Source organism: Prionailurus viverrinus, chromosome D1, assembly GCF_022837055.1.
Source record: "Prionailurus viverrinus isolate Anna chromosome D1, UM_Priviv_1.0, whole genome shotgun sequence".
In the NCBI taxonomy this organism is placed as follows: Eukaryota; Metazoa; Chordata; class Mammalia; order Carnivora; family Felidae; genus Prionailurus; species Prionailurus viverrinus.
Genome location: NC_062570.1, coordinates 2,747,664 through 2,763,393, shown reverse-complemented (window position 1 = coordinate 2,763,393; position 15,730 = coordinate 2,747,664).

Sequence of the window (15,730 nt, the reverse complement as noted above, 5' to 3'; positions counted from 1 at the left end):
TGTATTTTAGGGCAAAAAGGTGAAATAACATGCAAATCACATGGAAAATACAAAATAGAATTGGAATTCAAACTCTGCAGCTTGCCTTCAACATCAAGTGCTTAAGCCCCGTATTATACTGACTCTTTTCTAGACCATGGAAGCTAAGTCACAATTAAGAAAGGACCAGGGATCTGTGGAATAAACTTTGCTTTACAACAACGCTAGGATACATGCTTATTTATCCCTTGTGCAAAATCCCTCAGGAGACTAAACCTGAGTGATGGTCCCAGGGAGGCAGGAACCTCAGTCAGGCAACACCGTAGGACTCTCTGCACCTGGTACCACTCATGTTCGTTGCTGTGCTAAGCTGATTAGGACTTTGTTTAGAGGACTGTATTTGTGAATATCATCATGAGAAAAGAGGAAAAACAACACAGATGTTTCTAGACTGATAAATCTAACAATGTCCCTGAAAACTAAACCAATCAATCCTACCTATAAGGTAAAAGTGATCTCATGTTATGACACATTCAATTAGATACAGATTTCAACCAAACGCATTGTGAGCATCTACTCTTACACTGCATGAATACCCAATTCTGAAAGAAAACAAGCTATATGCTTTATTCTCCTTTACATTTGCTTTGTAAATAAAAGTAAAATTCTAGACATCAAGAAAAATCATTGAAGCAGATGTGCCTAAACTGTGTTAAGACCAAACAAAGTAAGCGTATCTGAATGCTGCACTTATTAATAAGTAGAATTTATAAGAACACATGTAGGGCTGAGAAGCCGAAACAGCAAAGTGAGCCTACCTGTCAAGTGCCTCAACTCCAAGGTCGTAGCAAGGCACACAGCACAATTTTATCACAAACTAAGAACAAACGGTTCCCTTTTGGAATTGGGAAGAAAATAGGAACAGTAAATCTTTCCCCATTACCGCTCTTCTATTTTTCACTATGCAATTTTCCCTCATTAATACAAATCACATGCAAGTCGTTATTCTAGCTCTCTAAAATTCTGATATTGATGGAGTCGGTATCTTTTCCAGACTTACCTATAACACACGAGTGACAAGGGCCTGACTCTCAGGATCTGTACACTGAAGGTACATAATCAAAACAAATCTCATTAAAGGGTTATACACTGGACCTGGCACCCACGAGCATTAGGTGACTGGAGTTCAAGGCCTGGCTTCACTGTTTACTAGATCTGTGATGATGGCCACACAACTTCCCTTACGGGGCTCTAGGAGGAACAGAAGACCTCTACAGTGTCTTCTGTAGGCATTCCACAATCCTGAGTATCTGGGGCTTGTCTAATTGAGGTCTGCTCATCAAGTTATAACCCAAGTCTTGTGTTGTCACGTATTTCCCAAATATGCTGTATTCTCAGTAAACAAGACTGTAACTGTGAAATCTGCATGGAAATCAGACCTGAGAAGCAGACACTTAGCTGGTGGAACTATCGTACGGTAAATTAGGAATCGTCACTGGTGCGCAACAGTAATTGTGTTGGCACCTCCACGTCCAGGTAGGAACCAAGCCTGCCCTGTCATTACTGAGCTAAGTAATTAGGAAACCTCTCAATTTACACAGGATCCACATTCGGGTATACGGAGTACTAGAAAATGAAAAGTTTTTTTAATTACACTTGGCATTTACGATCTCACAGCTGTTCCTTTTCATTTCCTATAAAGTGACTTGATTTGGATAGCAGGAGGATAGGGGTCTACAGTATAATTCTGGAAGGAAGATCTTACTTGGCTACAAACAGGTATTACTAGCTTGGTCAGAATAAAAGCTTCCCTAAGGCACAGCTGAAGGCTCCGGTAAAAAATCTGGGGGTGAAGGAAGAGGGGAATTCAATGTGGTTAGATCTATGTTAACGGGGTAAAATTATTTGCATAAATAATAAAAAAAAAGGTAAATCATGAGCATACCACAGGGAAGACAGGAAAAGTAACTGTAAAATTACCAAATATGGTCCGGAATCTCAGGGGGTTTGTAGTGATCTTAAGAAGGCTGACTGGGGCCTTGGCTAAGCACATTACCAGGTTCTGCCAGTACCTGCACTGGTTAACAGGACACCAGTGGGCTGGCCAGATTAAAGACACACATTCAGGAGATCTGAGGCCAACATAAACCTAGGGGGTAGCACAGAATCACAGCTAAAAGACATTTTATATAAAATTTCCAAAGAGCGTCAAAGGAAGTTAATCCCATTTACGTGGAAGAAGAAAACCAAAGGGACTACTTGAATACCATCAAGGAAGGTTCCAAATCTGAGTTCCTACACTGTCAGTTTACTGTGCTAATTCAGAGAAGCCCTTGGGGCACCTGGGTGGCTCAGTAGGTTAAGCATCAGACTTCAGCTCAGGTCATGATCTCGCAGGTCCTGGGTTCAAGCCACGCGTCGGGCTTGTGCTGACAGCTCAGAGCCTGCAGGGAGCCTGCTTCAGATTCTGTGTCTCCCTCTCTCTCTGCCTCTTCCCGGCTCGCATTCTGCCGCTCACTCACACATAAACATTTGAAAAAATTAAGGATAAAAAGAGACGCCCTGAATTAAAGTGTGAAAATGCAAAATTAAAAAAGGCATTGAGGGGCGCCTGGGTGGCGCAGTCGGTTAAGCGTCCGACTTCAGCCAGGTCACGATCTCGCAGTCCATGAGTTCGAGCCCCGCATCAGGCTCTGGGCTGATGGCTCAGAGCCTGGAGCCTGTTTCCGATTCTGTGTCTCCCTCTCTCTCTGCCCCTCCCCCGTTCATGCTCTGTCTCTCTCTGTCCCAAAAATAAATAAAAACATTGAAAAAAAAAATTTAAAAAGGCAATGAGTAATTGTTCCTAGGTTAACAGTTCAGGCCTATAAAATGGCTAATCAAATATTTACTGAATCAACAATGTGCAAATACATAGAGAAAAAGAAATGAGAAGAAGGACATAAAAATGTTTAAAAAGTTATTTTGGAGGTGTGGGCATTGAATTTTTTCTGTTTTCCAAAATTGAAAATTTTCTATAGTAAGAGTTTATAATACAAAAATATACTTTGTATCTCAAACGACATATGAGCTAATTTCCCAAATAAAGAGGAGAATGTGAGACCTGAAAAAATAAAAATTTCTAGGATTACCCATTATGTTAGGATGAAAAATAATTGTTAAGTAAAAAAGAATTCTGAGAATAAAATCAGGCAGAATGATACTCGGGTGTTTTCTCTGGACTCCAATGCATCTCAAAAATTCTGATTTTATTCCTGAATTTTTGAATCTGGAAAAGCATACTTCATAGTGATTTACGGAAGATACACTGTGTGCTCTTCACTATTCCAAGCACTTAGCATTATTAATATCTCTTACTCTACAGGGGAGGTAGGGACTGGTACCCTAGTTTAAAGATGTAAACATTTAGAGGTGAAGAGGTTAAATTTGCCCAAAGCCACACAGCCAATAAACTCCAATGTTAAGGTTCAAGCCCATACTTTTGAACACATGTCTCCATTTTCGAAGGAGAGAGGAGTGTTTTATGTAATCAAGACAAGCTTGCTTGTGGAGAGGCCCAGTTTAAGTTTCAACAATTTGTCAATTCTCTGGGATTTGTTCTGAGTAATGCACACACACAATGTCCAAATACGATTTTCTTTGCCAATTCAAAAATTCCTCTAAGTAGTTGATGAGAGGCCCCCAGCAGTTTTATTCTGGGTTCTAAGCTGTATACTTTCAAGTTTCGCAGGGGTATTTAACTTCAAAGACTTCCAAAGCAGATCACCGTGGTCTAATAAAATCTTGGTGGTACCCTTAAAGTCCTTTGCAGCATCCCTTTGAAGCTGAATTCAATTTCTTTATGCTTTTACAATCAAAATCACTTTTTTTTTTATTTTCTATTATGTCAGTGCAGTGAGTTTGAAAAGTACTACCTCAGTGTACTTTTCTGAGACTTCTGAAATTTTGTTCACTGAAAGCTATTTTGGGAAATGTCTAAAAAGTCACTATTGAGACATCAAAAAAAAAGGTCAATTAACAATTTATTTTCTAAACTCAGTAATCAGAAGAATCTATTCATTCATCAACTGACAAGAGCAAAGTTACAGACTTGAGCTTCTTATATTTCAGAGAACTTCTTACGCCATGGATGTATGTACGTTACAGATCGGGATTTCCATTAGATCTGGAAGGAGCAGGAGTCTCAGATCAGACAGACCCAGGATCAAATCTCAGTTTTGCAGTTTATAAACCAAGTGAACTGAGGCACATTTCCCTATTTGTAGAATGGTGGGGCAACCACATTCACCACCTAATTTAGTATGTACTAATCGACCTAATAATACATTTAAAGTGACTAGCTAACTGCTTAACACCTAGACTCATAAAGGGTCACCATGTTTGTCATTAGTACTGTCATCATTCCTACTGCTGAACGAGTGATATCCCATGTGTATTTTCTCACATGAAATGGTACTCAATAAAGGTTTAAAAGTAAAATTGCTATGTCCCCCACACTTCATGCCTTCCTTCCACATCCACTCAAGGACTTCACACTATGGCGGCTTCCTTGGGGGCTGGAATATCATTTGCACTGGAGACAGTGAGCCTGTCTTGAACCCTGTGGGAACGGCCTTCCTGGCTGGGAAAGGAGAAGGAGAAGAGTGCCCTGCCCCTCAGGAGCACAAGCCGTCCCCCAGCTTCCCGAATGTCCAGTTTCTGGGGCAAACGGTACAGCCCGTTAAGCTACATGTCAGCAAACACTTGGTATCTGTAGAACCGAAAAAGGGGCCACACCAGAGGACTGCAGGCAGGCAGCTCGTGAGAGAGAACAAAACCAGGGAACAAGGACATTCCACACACACACAGAGCAAAGAAAATGTGCAACTGTTCCTTGGGTGGGATTCAGGAGGAACTGTGTCATGTAACTAACTAAAAACTCAGTGACAGACCCTATGTGGTGCATATAAATACATATACACACACACACATATCATTGTCAGTCATTGTTTATAAGCACATAATTACTGTTTATTGTTTACCACAATCTTGTTGAATAGAAAACTGGCTTCTAACTTTTAGATTTTTTTAACTAATCTCTACACCCATCGTGGGGCTCGAACTCTCAACCCTGAGATCAAGAGTCGCTCTAGGGGCGCCTGGGTGGCGCAGTCGGTTGAGTGTCCGACTTCAGCCAGGTCACGATCTCGCGGTCCCAGAGTTCGAGCCCCGCATCAGGCTCTGGGCTGATGGCTCAGAGCCTGGAGCCTGTTTCCGATTCTGTGTCTCCCTCTCTCTCTGCCCCTACCCGTTCATGCTCTGTCTCTCTCTGTCCCAAAAAATAAAATAAACGTTGAAAAAAAAAAAAAATTTTAAAAAAAAAAAGAGTCGCTCTAAAGACTGAGCCAGCCACACTCCCCTGGCTTCTAGCTTTTAAATGAAGAAAACAAGCTTCATAAAAATGAAAATTGTTGTGCAGTCTCCCAAATGAAAAGTATGAAAACTAGCATTTAACCTTCATCTCCTAGACTCCAGACCATAGTTTTCACTACAGTACAAGTAACAAGGAATTAGCAGCTGGGATAATGAAGGGTCCTGAAACATTCCAAAGGACAGAGAAAAAGTTAATTTAGACTATAGAGAACCCACAACAAGACAGAAACTGCTCCTATAATCACAGGCCATTACCTCCTGCTTACCAGGCCCTCCTATGGAGGGAGTGACAAGGAGATAGTGGTTATCAGACCCAACACACTTCACCTTACCAAATATTTCACATAACCTTCACTTTTCACTGTGCAAAAATGAAACCAGTAGGTAACATAATCTAACTACCCACTTAATTTCTTTAAAGAAAAGTAGTATTATGCACTTAATGTAACTTGCAGGAGAAAATAAAAATACAAACAGTAACAAAATAAAAGCAATTTAGTAGAAAAATTCATTATGTCATTTAAATCATCAGGCATGACTATACTATAAAAAAATGATGGAATGGGCAGATTCGAGCATCTATTTGTAGAATCACAGGATGTGACGGCTCCTAAGAAAGATATACATGAGCGTTAGTGACAACTGAAAGGCCACAATTGGCTTGCTATCCATGAATTCTAAAGCACAACTCCCACTCCTCAAAAAAAAAGTATGTTCTCCCTTCAATTTGTATGGTGATTGCATCCTTGAAAATCTAGTGTATATTAAAACCGAGAAAAAAGCAAAAATGTGCACTTATATGTAAAGCAGAGGTAGGTTTTAGGCTCAGGTAAAAGTGATCAAATTCCTCACTTTCGTGGATACCTGAATTTCAAAATTCAGCAGGTCATGAGGAAGTTCTTTTTGCATGAAACTGTCTCAAGAAGTGCAGGAAGTCTGGTGCCCTTGCCCAACACTGCCCTCTACCTCCCCCGGCCCCACCAGCACCACATGCACTCCTCACAATCATGGTCACAACCAGAACATCACCTACATGTCTCCAAATCGCCATCGAGGGGATGGAAACAGTTTATTGGTACTTCATAGAACTGACATCACCGCTAGATGAGCTGATCAGCCTGGTGTTTCATTGATCACTGAGTAGACAATGGACTCTGGAACGATACGGCCCCAAATTCAAATCCCAGCCCTGGAGCTCACTGCCTTTACCTTTCTGGACCCAATTTCCTCATCGAGAAGTGAGAATAATGCAACCATCTCACAGAATTTTTGTGATGATTAAATAAACCAACACATGATACACTGATGGGTACAATGCCGACCACACAATGACAGCTCATTAAGTCAGGACTATTGCTATTACTTGATATATCGTTAACCAACCCAACAATTCACAATAAAACACTGGAAATATCTTTGGTTAGCATGTAGGGGTGCTCTAGATAGAGCATTTGGAGTTGCTTCTGGAGGTGGACTGGATGGGGGGGTCCAGTAAGAAGCAGACGGTAATAAGACCATTAATTTAGGTTAAGAAGGTACAATAAATCAACTTTGTCTATATCCCATAACTTTTTTTTTTAATGTTTATTTATTTTTGAGAGAGAGACAGAGAGACAGAGCACACGCTAGAGAGGGGTGGAGACAAGGAGACAGAGCATCCAAAGCAACCTCCAGGCTCTGAGCCGTCAGCATAGAGCCGGACACAGCGCTCGAACTCACCAACTGTGAGATCACGACCTGAGCCGAAGTCAGACACCTAACCACCTGGGCGCCCCTGTATCCTGTGATTTTTTAAAAGCCAGTATGACTGGGGCACCTGGCTGGCTCATTCATCTGGGAGTCCAACTCTTAATAAGGTCATGATCTCACAGTTTGTGAGTTCAAACCCCTCGTCCAGCTCTGTGCTGACACCACAAAGCCCGCTGAGAATTCTTCTCTCTTCCCCCCCCCTTAGCCCCTCCCCCAACTTGTGCTTGCTCTCTCTCAAAATAAACTCAAAAAAAAAAAAAAAAAAAAAAAAAAACTATGACCGGTACAACTTGCTATTAACATGTCCCCTTCCCTTCGAGAAGAAAAATAAGTTTGACAACGCAGTTGCAGTTTTTTTATGTTCATGATTTTTCTTGATCTCAAACAATTTGATAGGGGATTAGAATACATTCTGAAGTAGAGGGTTATTTCCAGAAACAGCAGGAGTGGATGCGTAAAATCTATGAACCATGCACATGCTTATAGACACAGGGAAATACCTAATAATAAATAAATTGTTAAAGCCTTCAAAATAATCTGGTAAAATGTGCTATCAAATTTGTTGTTTTAGTTCATAATTGGCTTTAGGAATGAATACCTGAGACTTTATTTCTTCTTTTCTCATTCCCGTGAAGATTAGCATTTTTTCCATTCCAATGGAAATCCTTATTATTTTTATTTTTGGTCTCAAGAGTAAAATAATCAATAGAAACAATAAGAAATGATTTACTATATAAAAATAGGCAGCTAAACTAGGAGACAATGATTAATTCCAACAGTCATATCTGATTACATCAAACTAAATTTTTTAAAATGCATTTCAATAGAATAGGTAATATATGATAAAATGATTTCCATGACAGTCCAAGGTATTATAATATTAAAATGTTGGGGCACCTGGGTGGCTCAGTCAGTTAAGCATCCAACTTCAGCTCAGGTCATGATCTTGCGGTCTCTTAGTTCGAGCCTGCGTCGGGCTCTGTGCTGAAAGCTCAGAGCTTGGAGCCTGCTTCAGATTCTGTCTCCCTCTCTCTCTCTCTCTCTCTCTCTCTACCCCTCCCCCGCTCACGCTCTCTGTCAAAAATGAACATTGAAAATTTAAAAAATAGCAACGTGGATGGAACTGGAGAGTGTGATGCTAAGTGAAATAAGCCATACAGATAAAGACAGATACCATATGTTTTCACTCTTATGTGGATCCTGAGAAACTTAACAGAAACCCATGGGGGAGGCAAAGGGGGGGAAAAAAAAAAAGAGGTTAGAGTGGGAGAGAGCCAAAGCATAAGAGACTCTTAAAAACTGAGAACAAACTGAGGGTTGATGGGGGGTGGGAGGGAGGGGAGAGTGGGTGATGGGTATTGAGGAGGGCACCTTTTGGGATGAGCACTGGGTGTTGTATGGAAACCAATTTGACAATAAATTTCATATATTGAAAAAAAATTTAAATAAAGTAAAATGCTTAGAAGAAATAAGCAACATAGGGTGATATTAATTTCCTAATAATTCAATTTACTGTTATTTTATTTTTTTTATTATGAAATTGTGAAATTGGTTTCCATACAACACCCAGTGCTCATCCCAACAGGTCCCCTCAATACCCATCACCCACCCACCCCTCCCTCCCACCCCCCATAAACCCTCAATTTGTTCTGTTTTTAGGAGTCTCTTATGTTTTGGCTCCCTACCTCTCTAACCACTTTTTTTCTTCCCCTCCCCCATGGTCTTCTGTTAAGTTTCTCAGGATCCACATGGGAGTGAAAACATATGGAATCTGTCCTTCTCTGTATGACTTATTTCACTTAGCATCACACTCTCCAGTTCCATCCACGTTGCTACAAAAGGCCAGATTTCATTCTTTCTCATTGCCACGTAGTATTCCATTGTGTATATAAACCACAATTTCTTTATCCATTCGTCAGTTGATAGACATGTAGGCTCTTTCCATAATTTGGCTATTGTTGAGAGTGCTGCTATAAACATTGGGGTACAAGTGCCCCTATGCATCAGTACTCCTGTATCCCTTGGGTAAATTCCTAGCAGTGCTATTGCTGGGTCATACGGTAGGTCCATTTTTAATTTTTTGAGGAACCTCCACACTGTTTTCCGGAGCTGCTGCACCAGTTTGCATTCCCACCAACAGTGCAAGAGGGTTCCCGTTTCTCCACATCCTCTCCAGCATCTATAGTCTCCTGTTTTGTTCATTTTAGCCACTCTGACTGGCGTGAGGTGATATCTGAGTGTGGGTTTGATTTGTATTTCCCTGATGAGGAGTTACGTTGAGCATCTTTTCATGTGCCTGTTGGCCATCTGGATGTCTTCTTTAGAGAAGTGTCTATTCATGTTTTCTGTCCATTTCTTCATTGGATTATTTGTTTTTCGGGTGTGGAGTTTGGTGAGCTCTTTATAGATTTTGGGTATTAGCCCTATGTCCGATATGTCATTTGCAAATATCTTTTCCCATTCCGTTGGTTGCCTTTTAGTTTTGTTGATTGTTTCCTTTGCTGTGCGGAAGCTTTTTATCTTCATGAGGTCCCAATAGTTCATTTTTCTTTTTAATTCCCTTAGCTCTGGGGATGTGTCAAGTAAGAAATTGCTGCGGCTGAGGTCAGAGAGGTTTTTCCCTGCTTTCTTCTCTAGGGTTTTGATGGTTTCCTGTCTCATATTCAGGTCCTTTATCCATTTTGAGTTTGTTTTTGTGAATGGTGTAAGAAAGTGGTCTAGTTTCATTCTTCTGCATGTTGCTGTCCAGTTCTCCCAGGACCATTTGTTAAAGAGACTGTCTTTTTTCCATTGGACATTCTCTCCTGCTTTGTCAAAGATTAGTTGACCATACGTTTGTGGGTCTAGTTCTGGGGTTTCTATTCTATTCCATTGGCCTGTTATTTTAATATGTAATAAGTTAAAGCTATCTATAATGGGGAAGTAACATTTTAGTTAAATATGCCATTTGGAAAACATTTTCTAGAAAACACCTCCCTAGCGATCCTTCTTTGAGGTATTACAGCCACTACAGTTTGTTCACAGGAGTGAAGGGTGGTTTATAGGGCAAAGGGGGCAAGACTGGGGGCTCTGGGAAAATCCGAGGATGGTACGGCACTGAGCTCTGCACTTACCTTCTGACAGTTTTTTAATAAATTTTTAAATGTTTTTATTTATTTATTTGAGAGAGAAAGAGAGCACACAAGAGTGAGCCAGGCAAGGGAGGGGCAGAGAGAGAATCCCAAGCAAGCACAGCACTGTCAGCACAGAGCCAGACGCAGGGCTCAAACTCACGAACCGTGAGACCGTGACCTGAGACAAAATCAACGGTCAGACGCTCACCCGACTGAGCCACCCGGGTGCCCCAGAGAGTTTTTACTCAACACAGCATATGTCCAAAACTAATTCAATTCCTCAAAAATGCGGAACTAAAAATTGTCAAAAGCAATTATTCAATTAACGTTTATTCCTATCACATGCTGTTTTATAACCAAAGACACAGGTACGTGGGCAGAATGGGAGGTTATGTTTATGTCGCACAGCATCAGAAAGTCAAACTTACATTTTTTCTTAATTTCTTTGCATAACACAACATTGTTTGTGATTGTGTGTGAAGCCTGTAGACAGAGTGTTGTACGCTCTCAATAAAAGACCGAAGTCCCACACTACCACGTTTGCCTCAGGCTAAGGCATGAAATAAAGTATATTATGTGTTGTAAAGCTTAATAAAGCTTAACAAATAAGGCAGCCTGCTTGTCTAGTTGGAGCTTTTGTCCAACCTTTGAAAACAGGAATAAAAATTATGAAAGGCATTTAAGAAAAGAAATAGGGTGAATTAAGATCATAAGGCAGGTTGCTTTTGAACTCACAATAATATAAAAATAAAAATTAAAACAATTTAGCCACTAGTAATTTTTTACTACAGTTCAACGTGCGATTATTGGGGCACATTGAGAGTTCTTCAACATTTTTCTACATAAGTGAAATAATGACAAAACACAAGTTTCTCATGATCTTCAAGCCTATCTACAAGTGTCCTAACGTGATTCCTGAACTACTTAACATCTCCACAATTTCCTAAAAGGCCTTAAAAAAGAGACACAGAAATGCTTCTCAGTACACACTGCATACTTTAAAGCCAAGTGAGATGTGCGACATCCAAAAATGCTATAAAACGCTGGTTTTAGCCCCAAACAGCAAGTCTATTCCAATTGTGCACACTGGCTGCTCAGGTAACCTAGAAAAATGGGAGCATTTCCCTGTATTTTATCTTTTATGCTGCTGCAGTTGGGAATGATATATTTCCTACAACACATTCTTAGCGCTACAAAGGAACTGTAACGTTACACAAAAGCAACACTCTCTTTCATTTTGAAGAATGGAATTTCTTTCACGCTATCAGTTTAAAGGCAGAAGCTCAGAGAAAGGGACCCAGGCTGTCCCTGCGGTTACAGAACTGGGAAACTGGAGCCTGCTGTCTGTTCGCCTCTATTTCTGACCAACCGCTCAGCTCCAGAGAACTCAATTAACATATCTGGGCCTCAGCGCTTACCATGGAGAAGGAAGAGCTTTTTTTTTTTTTTTTTTTTTTTTTTTTAAAAAAAAGGCAGGGGGCTTTTAAAAACCTGGATAAAATGTTTTTTTTTTCTTTTTTGTTTGCACTTTGCCTTTATATTAATTTTCCCATGAAATCTGGATATGTAGAGAGAATTTCTCAGAACTTATCAAAATATAAACTATCAGTTACAATCTAAATTTTACCAAATCAGTACTATCCTAAGGTTTTCTGTAGTTTATGGCTTTTCTATTCTGCCCAGGGAGGACAGCTTACACAAAGACAAGCAGTCCCAGGGTGCAGGAGGCTGAAGCCTCGGTAAACAGAACTAACTCAATAAACAGAACTAACTAGCGAGTACTGTTAAGCAAATTAAAAGTCATCCTGTACAATAAAATGAGAGTACTAAAATCTGTAGGAAAAAAAATGGAGCATGGTTAGAATAGGGAGACAGACTGAAGAAACGATGTCAATCAACAATCTAAGCAAACGAGAACGATGTCGAAACCAGAGCGGAAAGAAAGCAAAGTCACATGGGTGAGGAGCTCCCATTTTTCAACAGACGTGGAATAAAGCAAAAATTTTATCTCCTACTAGAGGAAGCCTCAAGCTGAAAAGATTGGTCTCTTCCAACAGTTCCCATAAAAGACGATGTAAGTCACAGCGACTTCTCAAAGAATCTGCATGGAACACCAAGTGGATTTGCTGAAGACTCTTTCATAACCTGGTTCTGAATCTGGTTGGACTTCTTCATCAATCCTTAAGAAACTCGGGGAGGAGGAAAGACAAATCACCGGGAACTGTGAAACACAGGAGGAGGGGAAGGTCCTCGTCAGTCACCACCGTCTCCGACACATCCTGAATGAGCCTCTCCACTTGTGTCCCTTCTGATGGATCTAGTGCTTGTATCCCCCAGAGTCTTCATCACAGCCACAACTCCGGCAACAATGTTGGACAGGTCCCAAGAAAATGACCACCGGAGAATTTTATCTGGAATCTCAATTCTTTTCTTCTACCTCCGAACACAGCCTTTCCACATCAGTCATTCAAGTGTGCATTCAGAAGTTAGAATTCTTAATCCCCTCAAACTCTCAGCATGGGACCCTACAAAAGACTCTGGCCTGAATCTGACCCCTCCTCCTTATCCTAGCAGAGTCCAGCCTGCCATCACGCTGTCACATCAAGGCTCAACGATCACCACAATTTTTAACGTGGGAGACTCTTCAGGATCCAGACACTAGGCCTTGGAAAAAAATGCTCAAAAACGGCTGTGTCCACAACAATGTATCGAATCCACTGTAATCAGGCTGCTGCCTTGCCAGCCACGTCTCCCAGGTAGTTTTTGCCATATTTTGACCTTAAACTTTTTTAAGGGTCTAACTTTCACAGGTGTCAGACACGAATGAGGTCCCAACATTCCTAAGACTCAGATCTTCCTTCCCAGACTAAATGTTGGCATCCTGACCAACTCTTGGTATTTGACCCTCACCTACAGCTATGTGTCTTTACTATTCACTTATAGGAACCAACAAATTATAAAGACCTTACTCTGTTATGTAAGCATTGTACCCTGCTATCTCCCTGATGGATCTTTGGGATCTAACTGGTTAAGACAGAGTAAAAAGCTTTCTTTGTCTATCAAGTCTTCCAGAAACATTTCCTTAAATATTCAAGCTGGAACTCCTCCTGCGCGGAGTGGGACAACCGGAAGCTAATGACTAATGACTCAACAAACTATTACCGAGTCCCAAGACTGTGCTTACAATTGTTTTATGGACTGAGAGTTAAAAATATGATTAAGACACAGAATCTGACCCGGCAAAAGAAAAAAAAAAAACAACACATAAAAAGTAGTTATATGACGATTACAAAAATGAGAACCAACTATCAGATAAGGAAAGGACACACCCAGTCTTTACAGTCATGGAAGGCCATGACAAACTGAGCTGAATCTGAAAGAGTAAGAGGAAGAAAGAACATTCCCAGCAAAAAGGACAGCATTATTCTCAACACTAAAGCAAGAAAGAGCATAGAACTTACAGAAAGCTTTATGTAGCATTACTGGGAACATGAAGTATGAAACAGAGTAAGGCATGGGACCAAAAGGACTAAATCATGGAGAGTTATGGTCTCAAAAGGACTGAGTTACAACAATCTCAACAGAAAAACAAAACGTACAGAGAGAGTCTTGCTTGGTAGGGTTCCTTAGGTCAACAGTTAGGTTATCTGTGGCCTCAAAAATCCCTCTCTGGTAACTGTTAGTTGTGGTGAGACTAAACTTGGGCCGTAATTCTAAGTCCCGCACTTGTTTCATTATCTGTCTGTTGATGTATGGTCTGCTAATAATAATTACAGTGGGTTGTAACCTCCCCAAAGGCATGAAGCAAGGTTGTATTAAGTGAATATTTTATGCCATCTATTTTACTCAGGAATGCATGACAAACCACAAGGATCCTGAAAGCTGGTCTTACAATATGCTTCTAGTCCTCCAGGAAATTCTTCCAGCTCACTGGGCTGTGAGCATTCTCGCAAGTCCCGGAGATAGTCATTTAGGGACTGCTGATTGCTTAGGACTATGCTCCGGAAACAAGCTTAAGTACGTATCAGGCAAAACATATGTAAAAGCTTACTAAATATGTGAGATATTGGTATGCAAGAGAAAAAGGACCCCTGTGCTAAGTCAGCAGAACGCTCTGAACTACAACGAACCAGAAGCAAACCAAGATGAAGTGACAGCTCTGAGTTCGACCCAAAGACCTTTACTGTGCGTAAGGATCAGAGCGCTCTTATGATGCATTATTCATGCTGTTAATGCACCACGGAAGAACCCATCCTGAACTTATCTGTTCTCGTAAAATATCAACTATTCAGCCTAGAGTTTAAGATCTTTATCAACCTTCTCTCTGAATCTCCCTCATTATTCATTATATGCCAATTGGATCCTCCCTCTGGTCTAACCAATTATTTACTTACAAAAACTCGCTCACCTAAAATATATATGCAGGCCTCTATGAACATGTGTACATGTGCATGCACGCGCACACACACAACTCACTTCCGCCGCTTTGGTGTACTGCGTGAAATGTAGTTTCCATGTACTCACTTGTACAATTACCTCATGCAAATATAAATGCTTTAACTGGACTTGCCTTTTCTGTATGGACATGAAGTTATCTTATGTTACCAAAAAAAACATAAGAAATCTTGGATCCTTTGGCCATTTTCATTTATAAACATACCCTAATCTGGGTCCTGGGGATATGATTTTAACCTAGCTGGTCTATTTTTCTCTTTCTATAAAAGGAGACTAACAGAATTGATCTATGGGAAGATTATGAGGAGGACTAACTGGGAAATGAAGGAGACACTGCTTACTATTGGGCTTTGAACACGGCAAATATTCAGAGAGTGTTCAGTGAATCGAAATGTACCACCTTACAGAAAACCTGTATTCATTCAGTTGATAAGCATTTACCGGGTATGCCTATCCTATCTATAATAGGCCTGTGCTAGATGCCAGGGATGGTGAAATCAATGGCATGATTCCTGCCCTCGAAACAATTCCCCTCTTTTGGCTCAATGGGTTAGAAAAGGATAGATGCATGTATATTTATGTATGCACATACATAAACCAGGGAGAGATTTTTATATATATATATTTTTTAATTGCAATATTTCCAATTCTGACCCAATGATACTAAGAACTAATATAAATTGAAAACAGTCAATAAGGGGGAAAAATATGAAGGTAATACTGCTTGCTTTTGATTAAAATTGTTCCACTAAGGAATTGTCTATTATTGTTTGCCACAAACGGCCAGCTATTAGACATCACAAGTCAACATAAATCTCCTCTATTGCTCTGTTCACCCTGCGTCACCCCATTCCAATGGCTACTAGGAATAACATCAAAGAATCTTCTCCCTAGTGGACCATGAAATTAAAGCTCAGCAAACTGAAACAGCCAGTGGGTCTCTTCACCGGGTAAGGCCCAATCTGTGAAGTCAGGAAAAGATGCAATGGAAAAAGGTAATGTCTCCAGAAAATGTCGCAATC